The 26,431-nt window shown below is 44.0% G+C and overlaps 1 long non-coding RNA gene across 1 annotated transcript; it reads left to right on the forward strand.

The window, feature by feature from the left end:
• The first annotated feature begins 36 nt into the window (after positions 1–36).
• LOC134505807 (uncharacterized) lies at positions 37–25,737 on the forward strand. The gene is made up of 4 exons (XR_010068750.1): positions 37–267; positions 22,347–22,455; positions 22,612–22,694; positions 24,227–25,737. It is a non-coding gene; the product is annotated as an uncharacterized LOC134505807 (long non-coding RNA).
• Positions 25,738–26,431: the final 694 nt, after the last annotated feature.

Raw genomic sequence — 26,431 nt, forward strand, 5'->3', positions numbered from 1 at the left:
CCCTCCCTCGCGCGCCGCCGCGGGACTGGCGGGCGGGCACTGGCCCGCCCCCTCCCCAATTCGAGGAGTGGAGGGAAGGAGGAGGGAGGGGGCGACCACCCGCCGCGAGAGGGTCTTTTGTGCGCGCGTGTGCGCGCAGAGCGAAGGCGGCGGCGCTGCCCTCCCCGCCCGTTGCCTCGAGGGGAGAGGAAGGGAGGTCCGTGCATGCGAGCCGCCCCCTCCTCGGGTTGCAAACTCCGCGCCGGGGAAGGCTTCCCACGACCGCAGGTTAGCCTCGCTTGGCCGGTGGAGCGAGCCTAGCTGTTCTCCCGGAGTGAGTGGCAATAGGCGCTGGAGGGAGTTGGGGAGTCTCTCCCCCCCACGCCCCGTGGCAGAGGCGAGGGAAGGGTCCGCCGCAGCCGAGGAGCCCCAGACCGTTTGAACGTGGGAACGTGCACCTGTGGCACTCTGAGGATTCCCAAAGAGGTGGCGGCGCCGGGAGAAGGAACAGGTTTTAGGAAAGTTGGCCCTCCAAGGCTGACTGGGGCGGTGGGGGAATCGTTGGTGCACTGAGCTGGTTCACGCGACTCCCTAAACCTGGCTTCCCAACCAACCAGGGTCACCCCAGAAGCCGTACGAACCTCGTGGCACCTCGACTGCCCGGCTCCCTCTCGTAGCTGGTGGTTTTATCAGCGGGCCTCCCCCCATCCCAGTTGGGAGTCTCTAGGTGGGTTGCGTTGCCATTCAGCCTCCCCAGTATTCCCAGTCAGCCTAGCCCCTAGCAGGGAGTCATGGGAATTGTAGTTCTGCACAACTCGAGGGCCTGGGGCTGAGACCCAGACGCATTGCTTGCAAGCTGAGCAGATCCTTAAAAAGCAGGTCTTTCAAAAGGGAGATTCGCTAATTTGCTATAGCGGTTTAAAGAGGGGGGGGGGAGTCCAATAGCCACCAATTGTGTCTCTTTTTGGGACCATTAAGAAGCCGGCCATAGGGGATACAGAAGCAGTAGGTGGCCGTTGCAACCCTCAAGGGTTTGACAGCTTCTCTGGTGCATGCCTTGCATTAAGCCACTATTTAACTGTCGTTTATGGAGTATGCCACCACCAGTTCGCTTCTAGGGCCTTGGTGGCGGGGGGCTGTGCCAAGAGTCATCCATGGGGGGATTGCTAAACTACAGTTCAGAATCTGAAATGATTAGATCAATATTTTTCATTCAAGGGCAGTAAAACTAATCAGGTAAACTATGAACCAAAAAGTTATTTCAGTATTTCCATTTACTGGGCCACTGACTTCAGGGGCCCTAAAAGCAATACACCGGCCTTAGATGCACCGAGGAGGGTGGAGGGAGGAGATTAAAGGAATAAACAGAGGTTTATTGGGTTTAAACAGAGCCTGTTGGGTTTACATAATACCCTAAGCCATGATCTAGAATTCAGGTAATAGTCACTAGGCTTGTATCACACAATAACCCAAAAATGGACACATCGCTTAAGCAGACGGGGAACCCAGTCCCCACCCCCGACTATATTTATTTAGCACTCCGTTTTCCATACTCTCTCACAAAAATGTTGTTTGCAAGCTGGTGGAGCGCAGTTTATTATGATTATTACAACTTTCTATGGGAACTGATGTGCAAATTCCGCCTGGGATGGCTAAGCAAGCTAGGGTGAAGCATGGGGTGCATCTGATCAAGTCACCTGTTAAGGTTTATTTACTACACCCACTTAAAACGCTGGCTTTGATTTTATCTGGTGAGACAAGGGGTTCACATTAAAAGATTGTTTAATGCATAACTTGAGTGGTGAAAGGCCAGCTTTCGGAAGAAACAACCTTAAATGAACTCAGGAGATGGAAATAGACCACTTTGTGCTTATTACCGGCAAAACCTAGTATTGTAAGTGATATATTTGTGAACAGATTGCAATCCGAAGGACTAAGAAAAGGCAAATAATTTCCTACCTTGAATCCACTCCATTAGATTCTAGGTAGTACAAGAGCCCCACCACTAAATCAACCCCCCCCTTTTTTTTCTTCTCCCCACCCTCTATAGAAGTTCCTCTTGCAGGTTATCCCACAGAGAAGAAGCAAACTGGTTTTATAGCTAAGGAAACAGAAGAGGTGGGGAATAAAAAGGGAACTTGTAGTGTAGATGTATGAGTTGGACATTTGGTTTTAACAATCTTTAGTGGCTGTGTAATATACTGGGTGGGGTTGTTCTGCGGACGGGAATTAAAGGCACTCTGCTTATAATGGGACCTCAGTAGATTCTCATCTGTTCTGCTCCTACTATAAAACTATGAAGTTGATAACTTTTTAAGCTGCTTTTTCACCTTCCCTTAAAACACTTGAGTTTTTTTTACTTACACACACACATGTAGGAAAGTATACACACACACACACCATAGATAGATATTAGGAAAGGTTATTAAGTCACTAAGCTGTGTATTTCCTAATATGTATGGCCTTCAGCTGCAACAAGGATTGGAATTTATGGTGATTCTAGAATTAAGGGTCTGGATTTAGTTTTGCGTTAACTAACTTGGAATCTTAGGTAAAGGTAAAGGTTTCCCTTGACGTAAAGTCCAGTCGAGTCCGACTCTAGGGGGCGGTGCTCATCTCCGTTTCTAAGCCTTGGAGCCGGCGTTGTCATAGACACTTCCGGGTCATGTGGCCAGCATGACTCACGGAATGCCGTTACCTTCCCGCCGAAGCGGTACCTATTGATCTACTCACATTTGCATGTTTTCGAACTGCTTGGTGTGCAGGAGCTGGGACGAGCAACGGGAGCTCACCCCGCCGCGCGGTTTCGAACCGCCGACCTTCCGATCGACAGCTCAGCGGTTTAACCCGCAGCGCCACCGCGTCCCTTTGGAATCTTAAGGGGATTGAAACAAGTCTTGGAGATGCTTGAGAGCAACCTCAGTTTATTTATTTATCTATCATATTTTTTATCCAGAACTGCAACTGGATGCATCTTTTTCGTTGTTCCTGAGCACACCGTATGCACATCCATGTTCTTCTAGGTTAAGATTCTTTAAGATTGTTATCATTGCTCTGGTTGTAGATAAAATTAACATTACGTACAGGGCGTGGTTTGAAAAAAAATCATGAAGGTCTTGTTTTCATATTCACATGATTCCAGTTTTGGGCTGGGTTTATAAGTGACCCTCAGCTATCAATAAGCTTCTAGTGTTCAGCCTACTGTGTTAGGTAACTGCAGGTCAAATAGTTAATGATTCAGTGTTGTCTGTAAATTGTGTCCATTGAGGGAAACCATGGTTAAGCGAATGAAGGAGAAGCATGTAATTCAAAGACAGCCGCAATATTTATAATATTGCAAAATTTGCAAAAAAAAAAAAAGGATAAAAATATAATAGTATGTTTGCTGATTTTCTGGGTGGTTGCAAAGCTTCTACCTTTTCAAAAAGAAAAAAGAAAACTAATTTAGGTGTGTGCCTGCCCTTTATACCAAGAGTTGCTCAGATTAACAACAGCCACAGTATTTTTGCAAGGCATCCCAGAGCAGTTAAATGGTTCTGCTGCCTCACAGGGTTGTGGTGCTGGTTGTTATGGGGAAAATAGGATGGAGCACAATGTATACCCCCTTGAGTTGTACAAATAAAGGCAGAAAATAAACCTAGTAAGTTAAAAAAAACAACCCCTTAGCTTCTTTCTGTACAGCCTGGGAAGGTAGGCCAGCTGGGCAATTAGGCGCTCACTGTAGCTCTGCCCCTAAAGCCAGAAGAGGCGAATTGGCATTTTGTTCCTTCCTTAGCCCCAAATTGCAGATGGAGGAGTGTCATCTGCATTGCAAGACATCCTATAATCATTCTTGGCCCAATTAAGCACAAAAGATGGGTGAATGTCTAACCGCTTCCTTTGGTAATTGTAGACTACTGGGAACTGGTCATTTATCTACTCATGGGCTTGGCTGGACTCTCAGATGAAATGGGATCCCCCCCCCCCCCGCTTTTCTGGGACTTTGAAGTATTTGGCCTTGGGAAGCTTTTCAAAAGCAACAAATCTCTGCTCTGTAACGGGTGAGCTGCAAGATTGCTAAGGGTCAGTAGAGTTGAACCCTGAAGCATGGCTAGTCTGCAGAAGGGCTTCATCTTCCTTCCTTCCCTCCCTCTCTCTCCCCCATAAGTTTTTCCTTCCTTCCTTCCTTCCTTCTCCCCCATAAGTTTTTCCTTCCTTCCTTCCTTCCTTCTCCCCCATAAGTTTTTCCTTCCTTCCTTCCTTCCTTCCTTCCTTCCTTCCTTCCTTCCTTCCTTCCTTCCTTCCTTCCTTCCTTCCTTCCTTCTCCCCCATAAGTTTTGACTTCCTTCCTTCCTCCCCTCTCCACCATAAGTTTTGACTTACTTCCTTCCTCCCCTCTCCACCATAAGTTTTGACTTCCTTCCTTCCTCCCCTCTCCACCATAAGTTTTGACTTCCTTCCTTCCTCTCTCTCTCCTTCTCCCCCATAAGTTTTGACTTCCTTCCTTCCTTCCCTCTCCACCATAAGTTTTGACTTCCTTCCTTCCTTCCTCTCTCTCCGTCTCCCCCATAAGTTTTGACTTCCTTCCTTCCTTCCCTCTCCACCATACGTTTTGACTTCCTTCCTTCCTCTCTCTCTCTCCCTCTCCCCCATAAGTTTTGACTTCCTTCCTTCCTTCCTCTCTCTCCGTCTCCCCCATAAGTTTTGACTTCCTTCCTTCCTTCCCTCTCCACCATAAGTTTTGACTTCCTTCCTTCCTTCCCTCTCCCCCATAAGTTTTGACTTCCTGCTTGGTCCACCAGCCAAGTGACAGAAAGACATGTTTAACTTAAGGTGCTCCTATCTCAGGGGACCAGACTGGGTCTTTGTGGACCAAGTCTGCATGTAGGAGAACAATTTGCTGAAGAATCCCAAAGCAATGAGGAAGGTGCAGTTTGCAGGGGAGAAAAGAAGATCAACTGTGATGTGCCTGCCTAGGAACTTTTTCTCTAGGAGGTGGCATCTCCGTGATAGTGTTTCAAGCTAGGCAAGGAAGCAGGTGTCATGTTCACTGATTCAATGTGGTTTATACATCGTAACGTGGCTGACGCGCATTTCTGTTTGGGAGGGAGCTGCTGTGAGACCTGGTACCAAGCTCTGTATGTCAAATCAGGACAATGGAATGTGTTTGGGTTATGTTCTCTGCTCAAGGACTTTTCCCGCAGACCATCAGGAACCGTTAGGAGCACCTGGGATGGTGGACTTGGGAAGATTCTACGGTGGGAGGGATTTCGTTTGCACCGAGGGTTTTTAGTTTGATTTTGGCGCGCTTTCACCATTCTCAGCTTTCTCTGTGATCCTGCATACTCTTCTTTAATAAATCAGATATCTTTGAATTCCTGCTCATGAGTCTGATGGTGTTTTAGAATAGGCAGCCATTACAGTAGGATGGAGCAGTGTAGAGTCCCCCCTGCAAATCAAACCTCATGATTTTAGTAGGGTCACAACATGGATGGGAGAATCAATGGGAAGGGGAAAGTTTAAGCATCCCTGATTCTCCATTTAAAGCGTGTCATTGGCAACAGACTTAGCACTTCCTCAAAGCCCTTTCAGTGTGTACATCCTGGGCAGACCTGAATGGTGCGAAAAATAAGAGCATCCTTAGGAAGGTGTGAAATCTGTCTTCGCTCTGCCACTTAGAGCCGTACCGCACGTTACATTCTTAAGAGTGCACTTCTGACGTGCCAAGGGTAATGTGTGGTGAAGGAGGAGCACATTTGCAAACAGACAACGTAGAAGTGTGGTGTCTTTAGAGGTGCAATTCCTCATCATATGCAGATGGGGGGGAAGCATGTTGATCTCTGCAAATATCATTCTTGAAGGCTTAGCCGCCTTCTAGATCATGGGAGTGACCTGAGCCTGCTTTGAGGGCTTGAAAATCTGATCCTTTCTCCAGCTGAAGAGTCAAGATGTTTAGGCAACAGTGAATCCATGATTTATCAGGTTATGAGCCAAAACTGTTTTCTATAGGAATTGACGCTCACTTGTCAACAGTTGGCTGTAAGTTGCATTGCTATTGTTGACTTACTGTTTTATTGTATCCTTTCTCAAATGTGTTTGTATACAGGAAACTTATGTTACTGATCGTTGTCTTTAAAGCCTTAAGCGGTTTGTAAATAATCCTGGAATGTTTACATATTCTTGAGTATTTATTTTTCTTCTCCTTTACCCAGCTCCAGTTTGCTTCCTTGCATGGCAACTTGTAGATTGGACGATTTGAAATGTATGAGGATCTCAGACTTTCCCATGGTTTTAATTGGAAGCTCTGAAGCAGCTTTCCCTCTTCTTAAATAAGTTGTGAAGAAATTACTTTGGGAATGAGGCATAAGAGTTTATGTGCATAAACTTGGGAGCGGAGCTCATTTTTAATCTTCTGCCTTCGTTTTAAGCATAGGTCAACCTACCAGAACCACCTTGGATTCATATATTGTGTGAAGCCAAGGCTTGCTTAACTAGTGTTGATTAAATTTGGTGTATGCATCATATTAATCCATAATTCATAGCTTGCATAGCTCAGGGCTTAAGTCCACATAACAGGATCAGCCAAAATCAGACAGACATATGATGGTTTATGAGATACAAAACAACCACCATGGTTGGTTTAGTTTTGGCTGAGTATGATGTGTGAAGCTAATATTGTGACTTAGCACAGGGTGGAAAGCCAGCTAGTTGGGGCTCATTTGATAACCCATGATTAAACAAGCCACTGTAATGTACAACACATGAACAGTGTGCTGAATAAATTGTGCAAGCCTCAAGTCTGCCTCCCCTTGGCTTAGATAGTAAGCTACAGAGAACCAACTTGCTTTACCTCTATTTATTTGCAGCATCTGATAAGCTTTTGGCAATAATCTAATGTGAACAATTATTCCATGCTTTTTCTGGCTTGAATGGTTGGCACACAGTCTGACCAGGGCATGGCCACGTGGTTAAATAGAAAATCCTTTGTGTGGTTGGCATCTGCTTTCTAAGGCGGGTTTTCTTTTGCCATTTTGATTGAAGGCTGCCATGTTTCCTCCCAGTTTTGAACAGCTGCCCCCATGATAACGTTCTGAAACTCAAAACGGATGAGGAAGGATCATAGGAGGTGATAACGGTTTCAAGGCAGCTGGCTGTGCTCCCTTGTGTTCTGTCAAGTTCTGTGGAGGCTAATGACTTACAGAATTCCTACAGACTTTTCAGTAATAGGAAAGGGATGGCTTTCATTGTTGCTTAAAAAAAACCTAGGTTAGCCTTTCAGCCATGTTAGAACTGCAGTTCCCAGATTGTTTAACCTCTGGCATCGCAATCTGAGCAAGGCAGCCCTTGGTAGCCCAGGTTTTAAGAGGGGTTTGGGTTAAAGAGCATTGCATGGGAAAGCAAATTTCTGAACTAAAAAAAAGCAAGCTCAAAGACTAGGATTGGTTTGAAGACAATTTAGTGGCCTGCTAGAACCACTGAAATGGAGCAGAGCTTATAACACAGCTGAGAAGCTGGCACAGAAAAAGATTATCTTTAAAATAGCTTGCCAGAGAAATACAGGTTATGGATCTTACACATTCAGCCCTCCCAAGCATAAAGAATTACACGCTTAGACATATTAGGTTAAGAAGTAAAAAGAATCTTACTGACTTTATTGTTGCTTTTGTTATATCTATCTTGGTGAAAAAGATGAAGTGCCTTTGTTCTTTTCTTTCTAAATACTTAGTTTGTCCTAAACACTCAGCCCTACAGCTGCCAAGAGCTGTGTGGAAGAAAGGGGGATTCCAGGCCCACCACATGGTGCCCAGAATGGAGGAGAGCAGCACACATCCCTGTGCTTGCTTCTGGTGGAGAAGGAGGAAGAGAGGGAAAGGAAGAGGGAGTGGCAACAAACAGCTCCCTCAGAGTTGCATTGTGGGACAACTCAATGTACAGGTTAATTCACATGCAAATGAGGCATGCTGGATTTGCCAGGACTTCCAACATGGTTGAGAGATCTAGCCCTACTTGAGGTCCATCAGATTCTTCTTTGCATTGGGGAGAGAGCTGCAGCTGCACCCCCTACATCTGGGGAAATATGCAGGCTTACTATGCTAGCTAGCTTGGGACACATTTCAGCTGGGTATGCAGCTAAGATTGGGGTCAGGTTGATCTTTTCTATGATACGCCATCATTTGGTGAGCCATTATCCTAATTAGGTTGCTGATTTAGAATCAGCAGCTCTATTTCCGACTGTGTGATGAAGGCAGGATACAGGTCAGGACAAGGAACGAAAGCTCATCAAGGGAACTTCGGTGATTGCAGTGAATATCGTGGAAATGAGATTCCCTTTCAGGTGAGCAAATCTGCTTGGGCCACACCTGGCTCCTAAATTAAATTCAAAAGACCTCTGCAGAATCACGGCACAAGGAGGGGGAAAGGGATGAGGTTTGGCAAGGATGGTTTTGCCTGTGACAGACAAATTACACTCAGAGAATCTGCCCCTTGGCAGAAATAATCCTTTTACCTGCAGCTTCCTGCGTTCTGGTAAGCCATGGTTTGTTTAACAATGGTTTGTTGACCAAGCCACAATGGGCTGGGTGGACAATTTCCTTTAAGTCCAAAGAGGGCAGTTCTTTTAGGCCAATGGCCAGACTGCTGTTGGATAAGATGGGGCTGGAATTTGTAAGAGCTGCATAATACTGAATAATTTTATTTTAAGAAAACTGGCAAGGAAAGCTTTCCAAAGCATTTAACATATACCTGTTCTAATTAACTTTTTTTTAAAAAGAGAGAGAAAAAAATAGTTGCCAAAGATGGTAGTTTTACTCTTTAGTTGTAGTGAGGCTATAAAAACAGATCTGTGGATTGCCCAGCCTTGCTCTAAACCATGAAATGTGGTTTACAAGCTACAGTGGTTGGAATCACCCAACATGCTAAGATAAAACCAGAGATGATGGGTTTGTCATGCTTTGCAAAAAACATCTTGGTAATACCATTGATGCTCCAGTAATGTCAATATTAGTAGGATAATAGTGAAATTCAAATAGAGGAATCCTACCCTGAAGCCATGATTTATAAAGCTTAAGGGCTGGAAAAGCAGACAGAATTTTTCTTGAAATACTTGCACTTTGAAATTAATACCTTTATCCGTATTCCTTCCTCTGCTAAACATGGGCTCTTAAAATACTGTGTGTGCATATATATCTTTTTTTCCCCTGAAGTAACTCCCTAGAGGTCTAAAAAGCAGACACTGTAAAACACAGCGTTTGCTGTGCATTAATTTCTCTGGTCTAATAGCGAATGCTGTTTTTTGAATCTTTTTCTTTGCTAGGAAAAAAAAATGGATTTAGCAGACGGATTTCTAGCAGCAAGCAATTTTCAGACAGGCTTCAAGTAGAATCTGAGCGGAGTGTGAAAATAATGTCCTAAATGGTCAGGATTCTTATACAATAAACGGTGCTAACACTTTTCTGTAGCATTAGCTTTCATTTCTTTGAACTGCTGTAGGTGCTACAGGTTTTCAAGTACTTCTCCCCCACTCCCCATGTTCTCAACTGGCTGATAAAAACAGGCCTGGAAGAAACTGGTGGTGGTGCTCAGGAGAGAGAGGGTGATCATCAGGGATGGTGATGTGCTTCAGTGGCCTTTGTGAAGAGAGAGAGTTTTCATGTTTAATAAGGATTTGGCAGCCTGCCTTCTCAAGCTCATAATGGAAGGGACCTTGAGGATTATCTAAGCCAATGTTTTTTAACTGTGGCGACGTGAAGAAGCGTGGACTTCAACTCTCAGAATTCCCCAGCCAGCAATTCTGGGAGTTGAAGTCCACACCTCTTCACATTGCCATGGTTGAAAAACACTGATCTAACCCAATGCCCAGCTCAGAGCAGGAATCCCCAACAAATGGCCATCCAGCCTCTTTATGGATCCTTGGAATTCATCAGGGCTGAACTATTGGTGTGCGTGTGCAGGAATGAGGAACATTTGGCTTTTCTAATGCTTGTGATTCACAGTTCCCAGTTTCTTCTGACCGTGTAATCAAGGGTGAAAGGATTCAAGGGTTACCCTGTTGGAATTATCAGGGGTCAACTCAGCATTGTCTCATAAGGGGGTCTCTCTAGCAAACACATCTCTATTGTGCTTGTGGGATGTCGCATGTGTCACCTGATTTCCACTTCCTCCTCCTCCTTGGGCTTGGGGATTAACAATCTCCGTCACCTTTTGGCATACCTGCAAGCAGGAGGTGCTGCAGGAATGCAGCCCTCCCCCAACCATTTTGCTTGCACACAGACTTTCTATTCCAGGTAGAAAATGTCTACAAAGAACCAGTGATGATTAAATGCTTTCTTCTATGAACCTTCCCGTATCCAGATCTACTGAATAAAAGTAAGCTATCTCTGTTTTCTTCATCCAGCTACAGTGTGAAGACTGAATTTATTTCTGAATGTAATTAAGACTACTGTGCAAGTTCCTTTTTTTGGTTCACGCTTTGCTCTGCAAGATTGGTGTTCGCTGCTTGGAGTTCTTTTATTAACCTTTAAAAACTCCATCATACCCAACATTGTCCTGTTTGATTGGACCTTATATAACCCTGGGTTCAACACTGGTCAGTTAGATGTGTCTGGGAACCCTTTCATCAGGACCTTTTTTGTTACACCCCGGTTGGTATCCAAGAAGATGGGATGCACTCAGATCATCACATGAAGCCCTCAAGGTTTGGCTTTCCACGTGGTATGGGCTCGGCGGTTATGGTTTATTCAATAAACCAAGATTAAGCCATGATTGGAGACAGTGTGAGATCATCGCTAACTTTGAAAATCTGATCACAGTCTCTTTTAAAGCCACTTATGTTGTAGGTCGTTGCCCCATGTTGTCTCAGCAGGTGGCATAGCACCATACCCCACCAGGTGTGAAGGATGCCAAATCTTTTGCCATTTGTTGAATATACAATTAGTCAATGAAACTGGAAAAAAAAGCCCATTAGACTTTGTGGCTTTTTCCCCCTTAAAGCAGAGTTTGCAGTCCTTTGATCTTGCCCATTTTTTACCCCCCCCCCCAAGTAATTCTATAGCATCCGTTCTTGAAGCGTTACAGGCCAGACTCTGCCCTTCGGTATGCGAGATGAGTTTTATGCCAGTCTAGTGGGTCCCGCGTGATTTGAAATTTGCATTGCAATGTGCATAGGTATGGCTGCTAAGTACCATACGAAGCCATTCGGGGTTGCTTCTCATGCTTCCTAGCCTGGGTGTAAATCTGTTCTCATCTGGCGCTCGCTCCAAGCGATGATGGATTCAGTTTTGCTCCGACACAGAAGTGCAACCGGTAAGGAACAGTCCATTTCTGGAATAAGCACTTATGCAAGCACTGCTTTTTATTACTATTTTTTTCCATTGGTTTCCTCAAATCCACGTGTATCAAGGTGAAGCTGCACCTGCTCAGGTCCAAACAGCCTGTAATTTGCAGACTGGTGCTGAGGTCAAATGTGCATTTGTCCTTTCTCAGGCGTGGAATGATCGTTGGGACTGACACGGCTTTCAGCGAGCATCTTCAAAAGAATCTTGGGGTGTTGGCAGGACTGTGTTGTTTTGTTGTTGACAGATGCTCTGGTTTTGAGAGAAGGGGAAGAGGAGGAAGATACAGGAAGGAGGTGTTAAGTTGAGTTAGAGAGAGAGAAAATGTGTGGCCACATGGGAGTGAAAAGGTGTCTGTTTCCTTACCAGCAGGATGGAGAGCTATGTGTCTGAACAGGACAGGCCATTGCATCTCTTCTCTGGCTCCACAGAGTGGGAAAGTCCATAATCCCAACTCTTTTCCTTGCGGTTTTTAAAGATCTGGGTGGGTGGGTGCATGTGTATGTAGCTAAAAGGCAAAAGAGATATTTTAGACCTGACAGGGATTAAGACACCTCTTTTCCCATCTGAAAATTTTTCTGGAAAGGTGCCTTGCCTACCTGCTTTAAAATCTGGATTTTGATACCCAGGTGGTGTCTGGCATCAAGCCATCCTCCCACGATTGGGGCTGTGGCAAGAATGACAAATTGCAGTGAGTTTTCCAGTATCCTGAATGAAACCTTGTATACTGCAACATTCCCACTTGTCTCAGGTTATTATCATGGCTGGATTCGCCCCTTGTAGTAAACCAGGGTTGGTTGAATCAGCTACATGTGGCTGGGTTTGCATGTCCTGCCCACCCATAAAGCAGGGTTTATGGTACAGGTAGTACTCACTTAACGACCACAATTGAGACCGGAATTTTGGTTGCTAAACGAAGATGTCATTAAGCAAATCTGACCTGATTTAATGGCCTTTTTTTTGCAGTGGTCATTAACCGAATCACTGCGGGCATTAAGCATGTGGTTGTTCAGCGAATCACCTGGTTCCCCATTGATTTTGCTTGCCAGAAGCCAGCCAGGAAGGTCAAAAATGGTGATCACGGGATGCTGCAACAGTCATAAATGCAAACCAGTTGCCAAGCACCCAAATTGTGATCACGTAACTGGGGATGCTGTGACGGTCATAAGTGTGAGAACCGGTCATAAGTCGTTTTTTTCAACACCATTGTAAGCCCAAACTGTCACTAAACAAATGGTTGTTAAGTGAGGACTACCTGTACTTTACACAACATGCTAAGCTCAAATGAAATACCCCCTTTTACAGCTTAGCATTATATCCAAATCCATATTTATTTTCCACTGTGAGGGTAAACATCTTCCTGGGTCACAAATCATAAACTGCATAAATGCTACACCGGTGTCCTTTTTTAACAGCTTGAAAACTGCCTTGATTTGCCTTCCCTCCCCCTTTTCTTCCTTCGGTTAAGAGTTTTTACTTGCTGAGATCTGTGAAAGGAAAAAAAAAGTCACCATAATTAGTTCAAGAATACAGAACGTACTCCCGAATTCACAAGTGTCAAAATGGCCTTTAAAAAAAAAAAAAAGCTTGTATGTGTGTCTGATTTCTTTTTAACAAGTACTTATTTTGAGAGGGAATGATTATATCCTTCCTTTTTTATTTTTTAACATGCCCTTTATCAAAATGCAAGGGAAGTACCAGTCTACCCATCTACAATTATAGTGGTACACACTACTTGAGTTATCTAAAAGAAGACACATACCTCATCTTTTGAAAAAAAAAAATGGAAGTGGAGCAAAGCAACTCTTTTTTTGAAGCTGAATCTGCAGCAGAGCCTCTACAAAATCTTTTTCATGTTTGCGTTGTCCCATGTTTAAAAAAAAATGTGCTTGGGCTGACATATTACTATAAACCAAAATATTATTTGCTTAGTTGTGGTTTAATGTGCTCTATAGATCCAGCTCTGGGGGCTTTTAAACCCTGATTTATGGTTGTGAGGGTGTGAATCCAGCCAGTGAGGGCTTACTCACTAAACCATAGTTAAAACAGGCCATGAATGAATGAACCTGGATGATACGTAAACCATCCAGGCCAGCAATATATACAGTCAACAACATCAACACAACAAGCACAGAAATCATCTGGATTACAAAGACTCATAAAGCAGGGTTTAAAAAAGGAAATAGCAGGGAATTGTATATGGTTCACACAGTATGTTAAGCAACGTGTGGCTTCAGTGCGACTTTTTAAAGCCGCAGTGAGCTCGGATTCTACTTTCCATTTAAACATAAATTCTGGTTGTGCGTCACGGTGGCCTTACGGATAAGCTTAGTTCGGTTTTTAAAAACGTGCCTCTTTTTTATTTTGGTGGGTGATAGCGTGTGTAGGAAGCCAGCACAAGGATTGTGATAAAGTGCCAAGGAATTATAATAAGATTATCTTCCCTACGATGCTCCCCCGAATACAGAATGGGTCCCGGATCGTGAACAGATTTTCCAGATCAAAGTCCTGACAGAGCCCTCAGTGAACAGTCTAAGATGTTCATGCAAGGCCAAGATGGGAATCTGATTTGAAGAGCTTTGTTTAGATTAAAAGGCAGAATATGTGCAAATAGTAAAATTTAATGAGCTGGAGACAACCATTTTCTGCACGCGGAGCCGTCCGTACAAAACTGATCAGATGTGGGTTTGTTTATACAAGCAAAATAATCAGGTTCTGGAATGTATTTGAGGAAACAAATAAGCATAAATTTTTCTCTGTGTCCCATCCCCCCCCCCCCCAACTCTTTGGCATCTACCATTTTTAGCAGGCTTCCCTTCTCTGGACCGATTATAAACTCTGCAGCTCGGGGGGAAGAGGGATTAGTGGTTCATAAACCCAGTCCATATGAAAGACTCTTTACGTAAAAACCAAAGGCATCGATTTTGTTTAGGTAGCAACACACACCCCACTTCCAAAAACTGGAATAATTAAATTAAATTGGTGTTTTGTTGTACTTTTCTTGGTAGCACAACTGCAAAGTTGCAAGAACATTATGGGGCTAACATAACAACAGGATAATGGAGAATTGAATGTTCCCATTGACCACAGTGGCATCTATTTAGTATGGCAAGCCAAAGATGGGCAATTTATGCAGAATTGTATATGTTCAGAGTCTAGCCCTCCACTGATGCAATTAAATAAGTAAATAAATTAGCCAGTTTGGCCTAGTGGTTAAGGTGCTGGGCTAGACACCAGGAGGCTGAGAGTTCTAGTCCCGCCTTAGGCATGAAAGCCGGCTGGGTGATCTTGGGCCAGTCCCTCTCTCTCAGCCCAAGAGCCAATCAGGCGTAGTAGGAGAGTTCTAGTCCCACCTTAGGCACAAAAGCCAGCTAGGTGACCTTGGGCCAGTCCCTCTCTCTCAGCCCAACTACCTTACAGGGTGGTGGTTGTGGGGAAAATAGGAGGAGGAAGGAATGTTAGGGATGTTCCCCACCTTGAGTTATTTATAAAAATAATAAAGGTGGGATTAAAAAAAAAACACTTTTGCCACTGTGCTAATAGGCTTTTGAGCATTTTAAGAACTTTAAATTGCTTTAAACGTGTAACATATTTAATGACTTGAAGGGCTGCCCAATTCTGCAGTAGCCCATTGCTGAATATTTCAGATTTTAATGTCATTGCTAAGCTTTGGCTTCCTATGCTCAGTGTAGAAGGAGCGTCAAAAATCCGTCAGTCTGATCCCCCCATCATCCCCCCGTAGCGTATGGGGTATGTGCTTCTGCGTTCCTCAAAATCTATGGATGGAGAGGGCAAACCCTAATTTGTGTAATGTACCTTGCCTGAAACAAGCCATAGTTGGTTGTACAATAGGTTAAGCCACGTATTGTGGTTCCCAGATCATGGTTAATAGGTCCATGTGACATGCTAAGCTATAATGTAGGGGTTCTTTGACTTGGGCCTAGCCTGTGATGTGAATTTATGGTTTATTGTTACTTAGGGTGCCACAGTGGTTCATTCTACAAGCCATGATTGAGCAATCTGGAGTTTAATGCAATGAATGCAGCAATATGGCTGGGCACATAGAAGAGAAGCCAAACTGTGGCTTATTCAGTAAAGCGTCTGTAAGCAAACCATGGCTTAGAGTGATATATGAACCCAGTTGGGCTACGATGAATTTAGAGTTGTTAAGGAGTAGCTTTCCTCTTTTCAAAGCCCTCTCTCTCTCCCTCTCTTGCTACAATCAATGCTGCATTCATTTCTCTCTCTCCCCTTCCTCTCAATCGCCCTTAAACCGAAAATGATGCCTTTTGTCAGTTACAAAATGTCTAGTATTACAGGGAAAGTGTACTTGGCACTAATGGTGGCAACTGTCAGATTGCTTCATGCGGAAAAGACAACTTGCTTTGCAGGAGAAGAATTAACCTGATCTCTGGGACCAGAGAGAGGCGTTGACTCTCTAATAGGCTAGATCAATGTTTCTCAACCTTGGCAACTTGAAGATGCGTGGACTTCAACTCCCAGAATTCCCTAGCTTGCTGGCTAGGGGATTCTGGGAGTTGAAGTCCACGCATCTTCAAGTTGCCACGGTTGAGAAACACTGGGCTAGATGGAGTGTGCGCTGGCCAACCTGTGTAGGATAAAAGTCCCAGGGCACCTTGGATGTGTCTGGACTAGGCCACTTCAGCCTGGAGGTGGAGATTGAGGTGGAGAGTCATCTTTGCAGGCCTGGGCCCCTGCACATAAAAACCTAGTACTTCAGGGGGAAAAAAGCAACCGGCTTGTGTCTCGTTCTCCAGTGAATATCTCTATCCCTGCTTAGCATGAGATTTCAGCAGTGAAGTGAAGTGCCTGCTTCAGAGGTACTTCAGGTTGCTTGTGATGCATGTAACTTTGTGTGTGTGTATGTGTACAGATAATTAAGTACTCCTATATTCATCTCCAAAATAGAGAACAGCCACACACTGTATCAGTTCCTGGAGGAATTGCCGAGAATGAAGTGTGGTGATTTCTCTGAATCCAAATATATTTACTTCAGTTGAGGTTCCTCAGGTGAGGTCCACAGCCTTGACTGTCGGAAGTTAGCTCAGATGCTTCAGAGAAGGTCATTGGAACCCCAGGAGGCAGCAATCTGGAGAAAATACAGGTAGTCCTCGACTTACAATCATTCGTTCGAAGTTATGACAGTCCTGAAAAAAATGACTTACGAACGGTCCTCCCACTTACGGCCATTGCAGTGTCCCTGCGGTCACATGATCAAAATCCAGGCACTTGACACCCGGCATGTATTTATGATGGTTGCAGTGTTCCGGGATCATGTGATTGCCGTTTGTGACCTTCCCAGCCGGCTTCCGACAAAGTCAATGGGGGAAGTCGGATTTGCTTAACGACCATACAGTTCACTTAACGACCATGTTGATTTGCTTAAAGACTGTGGCAAAAAAGGTAAAATCTTCCATGACTCGCTTAACGACCACCTCGCTTAGCAATAGAAGTTCCTGTCCCAAGTGTGGTCGTAAGTCGAGGACTACCTTTAGTTGAAAAGTCAGCATGAGGTATGGCTGTGTTTCCTCATGTCCCTTCCTGCTCAGACAGCCTTGTTTTGAAAGCCGGTGGCCTTTTACATTAAGGCCACCTGACCAGTTTTACTGACTCTGCAGAGGACAAGGACCAGCTTTCCAAGAGCTGAGTTGCTACTGAGACATCAAACACCTTTCCACAACCTGAGCTGTTGGGTCCACATCCAGTTCCCATTTGAAGGATCTGCCTCTGTAGGCCGTACGCTTGATAAAGCTTCTTATTACAGCCTCTATTTATATCAGCTGTATTTTCTTCTCTGCTTACTCTTTTGGTTTGCACAATCCTGCGGACACCGAAAGGGAACCGTGGGATGAGTCTGCGCGTGCTGAGATTTTGGACTTGGGTTTCAGCAGCAGGTCAGGGGTTCAATTCAGATCTTTCTCTGGTTGCAGGAAGAGGTTTTTATGTTGCGCCGAGCGCGGCTACTCTGAAAAGCGCGGGCGCAAAACTCTCTTGGATACCCAGCAGGGTTGCATGTATTTTTATTTTTTAAGTTGCGCAGCTGGGTGGGTGGGGGCAATGACATTTGCAGCCAAGTTTTCCAGCCCTTGTGGCCTCTTCATGGATATTCATGATCTCTGCAGAAAGTTCGGGTGGCTGTCCTTCCTCTCCTTCCGAGGGCAACCAGAGAGAGCCTTGATTGTTTTTCCTTAATTATAGCATCTCGATCGCAAACTTCAAAAGCACTCTCAAACAGTATTGTACATTATGATAATGGCTTTCCTCTCTTCTCCTTGATTGCTGCGTTGAATCTGAATCTTCAGTTCCCTGAGTCCTCTGCGGAGGGAACTAAGTGCTGCTGTAATTCTCCCAACCCGGTTTATATGGCTTTCCGCTTTCAGCATTCATACTTCGGGGAAATTGGTTCCTCGCTCTGCTCGTAGCGAACGCTCTTAAAGCCATTCCCGAAGAACTTAGCATGAAAACTGGATGGTTTGAAAGCTTTCTGGCCTGCTCAAGAATTGACTGCCTTGACTGGTAGGATCCATCAGGCACAGAGAGTTCCTCCTTCTCCTCTCTTAAAGATTAGAACAAAAGTTCCCAACTTTTTTGGAAAAACGGTCGCATTGGCCTTTTGTTATACTGGGAAACAGTGCTCCTAAAAAGAGTGAGTGGGGCTTGCCAGCTCTTTGAGGTGGACCAGATCAGAAACCAGACACGATCAGAAATGCTCAAATTCTACAGATGGAGGCTTTCAAGATTCAACAGAATCCTGAAAGCCTGACAGTTTGGGCTCTTATACCAAAGAGAATCAAGGGATAACTCAGATCTTGAGTTTCCTTCTCACCCCTTCCTGTCTTCCCGGGCTAAAGTTCATGTTTTCCTAATGGCTGATGCATATCTTCTTCAAGACCGTCTTTGTGCTCCTCCACAGGCCTGGATAAAAACTAAAATATACTAGGAGTACCCAACTCCTTCATTTCTTAATAAGATGGCCTGTTAAAGGAGAGGGACTTTGGAGGAAGGCTGTTGCAGATTCATTTTTCATCTTAAGGTCAGTCTCATCCATCCAGTGTACAAACAGGAGATCTGACCTTTGGATATGGTACGTAAGGCTCATCAGAGCTCCCATTGAGAGTTTGAGGCCGCTGGTTATTTAAATGTCACTCATGGCTTAAAAAAAATTAAAAATAAAGAGGAGGTTGTATTATTTATAACATCTTTTGTCTGTATCGTCCTTCATTATTCTGAAGGTTGGGATGCTTTTGGGGACTATGAATGAAGCTTGGGAGGAATGAATGAAAAAGCCTTGAGTCATTCTAAATTGGCCACATAAATCTAATCAGTAAAATGCAAAATGCTGCACATGTGTGCACAGCTAGGAATGTGGGAAAGAGCCCTGAACCCTGAAACGAGCAATCCAGCCTTCAACCAGGTCATTTCAGGAAGTTGTCTGGCCGTAGCGCTTGGGACGATCCCCTTTAATCCTGTTCATTTGTTAAACTCATATATTGCCATAATCTTTGTGGCCCTGTGGCAGTTAACGATTAAAAACATGCGTTGTAAATAAAACATCTAAGACAATAGAGAAATATAGGTAAATTAACTTAAATTATCTTAAAATAAATAGAATAGGGCAACACCGATTCCTAAAGTATCGGACTGGCCGGTCCCAGGCCAGAATAGCCCATTCTAGAGCTGGGATGTCACTTGTTGGCATGGTTTGCACACTCCTAATGACTAGTTCTCCTATTTTTCAAATCTCTTAATACAAGTTTGCTGTTTTACCTCAGGAGTGACACTAGTGGGTGAGACGTTGTCATTTGGGCTGCAGAAGGCAGTGTAATCATGGCCATGAAATATTTGGAAAGATGGTTAGGGCCAGGAGTGTCTGTTCTGTGTGGTCAAAAAAGTCAACACAGCTGTTACGACAGCGCGATGAACGCTCCACCTGTCTTGGAGATCCAGTTACACCATCATTGTTGCCATCTTGACCTTGCACACCTGGTTAGGATGTTAGTGAGGGACGTGGCCTGCCCATTAGTGACTTTAAATCCATTATTTGTTTCCTTGCAGCGAGGATAAGGAATGGGGGCGGGGCAGAGAGAGACACTGTTTAAGGTACCCTAATGCTTTTGGGGGTTGGGAGGAATGATAAAAATACTCCAGGGAAGGCAATTCCGTTGCTTTCCCATTTTATGCTCCTGGTTAAACAGCAGACTTAGTGTCACAGAGAATGAAATGCCGAAGAGTAGACAAGAATATACTTGAAGTTAAAAAAGCTTGCTTTTAAATATTTTTCAAGGCCCTCCTTCCTCCTCCTCCTCTCTCTCCCTCCCATCCATCCCTTCTCCTCCCTCCCTCTGCTATCAGTTTCCTCCACCCCTCCATTCCTTCTCCCCTTCACTTCCATCGGGCTATCAGTTTTCTCCATCCATCCATCCATCCATCCATCCATCCTGATCATGCTATTCCCTTTTGGGGGAAAGCAATGTGATGCAAAGCGCAGCTTTTTAATCAGTTTTGTGCTTGAAATAAATTGCCCCAGGGATTACTTGAAGGAGGAAAGCGTGACATGCGTCAAAGAGATGTTTTATCAAAGCAGCCAGTTTGGCTTGGGAGAGAGAGTTTGTGTGTAATTCCCCTTCTGCTGGATGCTTTCTTGTGGATGTTGTCCACCCCCTCCCCACTCCCCATTGCTGTCTACAGAACAGGATCTTTGCCTAGTTGCTTGACACTTCTCTGAATGGTTGAGTTCCAAGATTGGGATCATGCCCTGTGCTAAGCTGTGGTTGGTTTTACCATGGTTTGTTGAATAAACAGCCACTCAAACTCCCTAGTTTGCTAATGTTGGCCACTCTCTAATCCTGAATGTTTCAAAGTCTGGCTTGAAAGCGCAGCAGCCTGGGGCCAGTGGTCTACACATTGTCCTTGCAGCTTGACACAAGAGCGAAGTTACTACTTTAACTCTGTTGCAATTATGGAAGTCTTTCTTGATGAAATTTCAGCTGCGCACCTACAATTGTCACCATGGACCGACTGAAAACACGCCTCTCCATACTAGGCGTTGGCACAGCGGGGTCTACTCCAGGACCAGGCTGTCTCTTAAGTGGCCTGTTTAATTGCTTTTCTTATGTGAAATGAAATTTAATTTAATTTTTACCTTCTTTTCTTTTCTTTAGGGATTGTTGGTTTGATTGTGTTGCTTAGTTTAAGGCTAATTTTATTCTCTTGTAAACCATTCTTGGCTTCTCTAGGAGAATGGGAGTATACGTGTCAGAGAAATAATAATCCAGAGCTCCTGGAGATAAAACACACCTATTTTCAGCCTTAAGTATTATCTTGAAAAAGGGGGGGGTATGGGGAATTGTGCCTCAGAAAAACCCTGTTTTGTTGTTGAATTTTTAAAAAATGGAATTTAAAAAAATTTGAAAATGGAATTAAATAAAAAATTGAAAAGGAGAAGGAGCAATGTCCCTGTCCTGCTTTGAGTGTCTTCCTATTGAATTAAACTATTTTAAGCCTAATACATTATCTTTAAAAAAGGTGGGGGCGTTGCATCTCAGAAAGCCACTGTTGTTGAACATCCATGACACAATCCGTTGGGGTCTCTGGAAATGTGGATGGGACTATCTGAAAGGCTGCAGATAAGGTTCTTCTGGTTAAGGATTCCAGTTTAAAACAAGAAAGAAAATGTCTAGAGAAGGGAAAGAAAAAAGGACAAAAGACTATGTGGTATGAGGGTCAGTCCCTCAGAACAATGCTTGCAGGCCAGAGCTGAATTTCAGCCTGCCTGATTTGTAGAATTAATAATACAGTTTTCAGGATTCAGATTCGGTCCCTCTATGCTGCAAAAGTGGAGATTTGCTGCTAAGGAGTGAAATGAATAAAGGGAAATGAAGTGAAAAACCTTCTAGAGGAACAAAGGTAAGTTGTCTTACCCTACGCCAAGCATGAGCAGCATAATAACTGTTCCACTTTACTGTTGGGGTTAGCAAGTGGGGAGGCCTCCCATTATTGAATACCAGAGATCTGAAAATGTAGGAAGCGCTGCTAAGCTTTGGGTCAATGGGATCCGTTCCTCCTTGTCCCAGACAATCTCATTAAAAATACAATAAAGTTATATATATATATACCTATATATATATATTTATTTATATATATATATATTTTAAAGGTTAGGGGGAGGTTGCTCCACTGTTTTCCTGTTGATCGTTAGCCAGTGTTTCCATGACACCAAAGGAAAAGCCAAGATAAATATTTAATTATGGAAACAACCTGATAGTTAAAACTTGAAAACAGAGGTGGGAAGGGAAGGAGGAAACTAGGACACCACATAGTTTGCAAAAAAAAAAAAAAAAGAACAACAGCTGTATTTCCTATCGATGGAATTATTTTGCTAACAAGAGTTAAATTAGCACTGATGCATTTCTCGCCACTGAAATAGGAACTGGAGGCTAACAGCAAAGAGTCGATTGTTTGAAAAGCATTGATTAATTTAGGGACATTTTTTTCGGATAAGGAAATACTTATTTGCAAGGGGAAAGAATGCAAGGAAGACCCTGTGCAAGGACATAAAGCTGGCATTATACCCACCTGGGGCCAAACTAGCTTCTCCTATTGTGTTCTGGCATGGTTTATTCTAAGCATGGTTTGTTCTAAGCATGGTTTGTTCAAGCAGTCACACCAGCTTGGTTCCTAGAGAAGAGCTGGATTGACTGAAGTTACCCAAGAACGTAACCAAGGACAACACTAATTAAGCTTAGCTTCTTGGAGCAAACGACCAAGTTGGGTCCTAACCTAACTTGGTTAAGCCTCCTAGGTGAACTCAGCTTGTGTAACGTTGGTCACAAAGAAAGTGATGTATTGATTTGGAGCGCCTGCAGCGTTTTTCAGCTTGTCAGCTCTTCAGTGATGAGTTTGGTGTGATAAAATCTGGGCTTTGTTCTAATTTTATAGGAACTTAAATAGCCAATAAAAGCTAATGTGCAATACAGTTCTTGTAGGTTCTGCATTTCATTGTCTTTGTGAGCTACTTTCTCTTTTTACTCACTTCAGAACATGAAAGTAAGGTGTGGAATGTGTTTGCCAATATTTCCACCCAGCTCTTGTGGCACCATTGAGTGGAAGAACCAGGAGAAGAGAAAAAGGACGCAAATAAATGAAGGTATGTTACGCTTTTAATTTAGAAAAGCTGTCTTAATACAGCACTGTGGAGAAAGAAGCAGATGCTGGAAGAGAGGGAAATATTTATATGAATGATATCAGGTGTTGTGTGTGTGTCTCTCTCTGACACAAACACACCCTTGTTCTGTTTGTACAGCTGCAGGCTTGGAAACGCTGCTGACATCATTAACTTTGTGCTGGAAGCATGTCTCTGGGATCACGAAGAAGGGTTAAGCCAATGTAAGTTGTATCAAACCATGGTAATAGCAAGGCTCGAACCAGTGGCGTGCCCTTAAATGCCTGCTTTTTGAAACCACAAATCTTGGGATTTCCACACACACACACACACCCTTGTTTCTTGTTTCCAAGGAAGACTTAGCTTGGACAATTCTGCCACGGATCTAGAAGAATTAAGGATTGGCTCCATGTCTTCTGGAAGCCTTAAAGAGGGATGTGCTCTCCAGCTTGAGTTAGTGCCAAAACTTGCTGGAATTTTTCTCATCATCGTTTCTAAGCTGTATTTGTGGTTGACGAAGGGAAAAAAAAACACTAGAATGATATATAGCCTCTGCTGCTTTTGTGCATTCGATAGGAGCTTGATCTGCAGAAAATGTGCAGATGTTACATTTGGTGGCATCGAGAGACAACTTTCTGCTGCTGGCAGAAAGAAGCTGTTGTCAAACAGGGAGTGGGATAAAGCAAACAAACCAAGAAGCTGGGAATGTATTGTCATATGGATAAAATATTCCTGTTTCTGCTCTGGGTTAGGTCTACCCTGTCGTGTGTGTGTGATTCAGTCAAGAGAAACAAGCATGGAGCACCTTCATGAGCAGTGCAGAATTAAGGAATAATTGCAGGCACAAAAGCTAAAATCAAGACATGATAGAAAGCAAGAGGCCCTTAAAAGGAGAGTGTCTCGACAGCCTTTCTGAAAGCAAAGGGACTTGAGAGTCAAATGCAACTCCAGAAGGAGTGTGGGTAACCTTGGACTTAGAGTCAAGCTGCATTGAATTTCATGCCTAATTAAGTTCAAGGCTCCTGTTTCTCTCTCTCTCTCTCTGAATTCTCATGGGTGAAGGAAAGGTGGGAACATTGGACCAGAAAGAGAAAGGAGCAGTTTGCTTCCCACATTGAGCAAAGTCACAAGTAAACCAGAATGGACAGCATTCGCACATTGTGCTGAATCACATGGTTTTGGGTTGCGTAACAGGCTACGCGCCAACCCCCAAACCCACATTATGGCTTAGTGCAATGGGTGAGCCCCAGAGAAGGGGGAAAAAAGTTGATCGCCTTGTTTTATATTCAGCTGTGCCCCACGTTGGCTTCGGCTCTCTGATCGGTAGTTTCTGGCCCCCCACCGAAGGACTTGATGGGATTGGCCTTTGTTCTTGCAAATTCAGCCTTTTCGGTGGGCAAGCTTGAGAATGGCCCTTTGAAAGCGCTGGAGTGGTGTGAACCTCTTCACTCTTCTCCAGCTGAAAGACAGATGAATTAATCCTGAATAAAGAGGCTATGATCTTTTCAATGGCCCTTCAGTTTTCATGCTGAATACCTTTGATGCTCTGCTGGGTAATTACTGGATCATCCAGATTATGAATATATAGAGAAGTACATTCCTGTTCTGGTTTAGGCACAGTGAAGCAGAGATTCCCCCCCCCCCTCCCTGCCTTTATCCCATGATAGAGGAAATGAGGCTGGCTAATGGACTGTCCCTGTTTCCATTTCTCTCGTAAAAGTTATGTGACCTTCCTATGTACCTTTTCTGATCTCAGTGCACTGCGTCTGGGATGGTTCATTTGAAGCTGGCGACAGAAGCTGGAGTTTCCAATGGCCCCACCACCACTGGAACCACCACAGTCCTTTCTGGCTGCACGTGTGCGGATGTCTTTATCGATATGGAAATGTAGTCTAAGTCTGGTCTACTAATAACATCTAAAGTTTTGAAAGGAGGCAGAATTTCTCTCCCCTAACATTCTTCGAATTGTACAAAAAAGACTTAGGAAGGGGGGAAGAAAGAGCAGGGGAGGTCTAAGAGACATGAAAGGAGCAGGTAGTCCTTGACTTACGACCACAATTGGGACCAGAACTTCCATTGCTAAGTGAGGTGGTGGTTAAGTGAGTCACACCCAGCTTTATGACCTTTTCGCCATGGTCGTTAAGTGAATCACTGTGGTTGTTAGGGGAATCACGTTATTAAGTGAATCCGGCTTCCCCCATTGACTTTGCTTGTTGGAAAGCGGCTGGGAAGGTTGCAGATGGTGATCGTGTGACCCCGGGATGCTGCAACTGTTGTAAATACATGCTAGTTGCCAAGAGCCTGAATTTTGATCATGTGACTGCAGGGACGCTGCAATGGCCGTAAGTGCGAGGACTGGCCGTAAGTCACTTTTCAGCGCCGTCATAACTTTGAACGGTCGCTAAACAAATGGTTGTAAGTCGAGGACTACCTGTAACTGATAAAGGATGGGAGTAGCTAAATTCACACGTGCTTGTGTAGCCATGATTTGTTGTACACACCACAATGGGGTTGGCTCACCCTCGGAACATAAATCAAGGTTTACAAGCCATGTTGGGAGCATTACCCAGGATGCTAAGCCAGAAGTGACTGTTGTGGGTTTGTATAATGAATGGTCCCACCCTGAGAGTTGTCTAGAAGAATGAGAGGGTGAAAGAAGAGCAGGAATCCCAGAGCAAAGAAGGCTAAAGAAAGATTGGACATAGGGGAACTCTCCATGTGCTGAAATGCTCTAGAGGGCCAGAAACTTGTCAATTACATGCTGTATTGAGCTGACCTAATTTCACATTTCGGAAACAAAACACACGCCAAAATGTAATTATCGTTTGGAATTTGCCTACCTCTCAAGTTTATTCAGGGAAACTTTGCTAATGAAAAAGTATCACAGTAGAAAAATACATCAGGCAAAAGGCTTCCAGAAACACATACATGAAGCCAAGTTGCATAAAATGGGCCCGTATTAGGAGAAAGGCCTATGAAAATGTCTCCCGCTTTTTGTGCAGAGTTTTCAGCAAAACTTCAAATGGAGGTGGAAATTGGTTGGGCAGAATTCAGAAGTGGAAAAACGAGGCACGGAGAAGAAACAGAATTGACAAATTTTGTCCATCACTGGATCTGACATAACCCAACAGTTCTTTAGCGTCAAGTCTCTAGGCTGATTTACTTCTTGGTCTCCCCCCACTTCCCCAATTATTCTGCCTCTTCTTTAAAAGCCTAAAAAATAAATAAGTAAATACTTCAACCCCTGTGCACTCAATATTCATTCCCGTTCCCCCTTGATTCGAACAAGAAACATCTTGTGGTCTGCCTGAATTAGCTGGGCTGAAGGCAGAAGTGGCTGGATGAAACCCAGGAGATAGTATTTTTATTAAACATGAAAGCCATTATTTCATTTGTGGGAAAGGCTCTCTTATTTCCTCCCCTTCCTTTTGCGAGTAGATTTGTATCTGTCTCAGAGGACCGTCTATAAGGCTATGATGTAATTCTGCACAATGCAATTGTGCTGCCTTCCGCCCACCCCCTTTCCTACCCGCCCTATATATTAAACTAACAAAATGTGTCAAAAGGCAACAGAGCTGCAATGATATAATGTACTTCAAAGCACTTTTTCAGTTCCTAACCTTGGGGATTTTGATGCTATGTCAACATGAACAGTTTTGTACCAGAGATGGGATTTATAGAATAAATGCCTGGGATAAAGATGAAATCCGGGGTTTACACACTTTCTGAGCAACATAAAAAGCTCTTCTCTGAAGAATTGTAGATCTGGAAAAGACCTCAAAGGCCCAACTGCTTTGCTATAAGCATCCTTGATTAATGGCCTTGCAACAAAGCTCTCACGTAGGAGAGTCGACCACCATCAGAGTGAGTTGCTCAGCAGCCTGTATCGACATGAGATCCTTCTGATTTGTTGTAAACCGGTCCTGACTTTCCAAAGATAGTGATACAACAACAGCTCTTT

The sequence above is a fragment of the Candoia aspera genome, chromosome 15 (genome assembly GCF_035149785.1).
Source record: "Candoia aspera isolate rCanAsp1 chromosome 15, rCanAsp1.hap2, whole genome shotgun sequence".
Lineage (NCBI taxonomy): Eukaryota > Metazoa > Chordata > Lepidosauria > Squamata > Boidae > Candoia > Candoia aspera.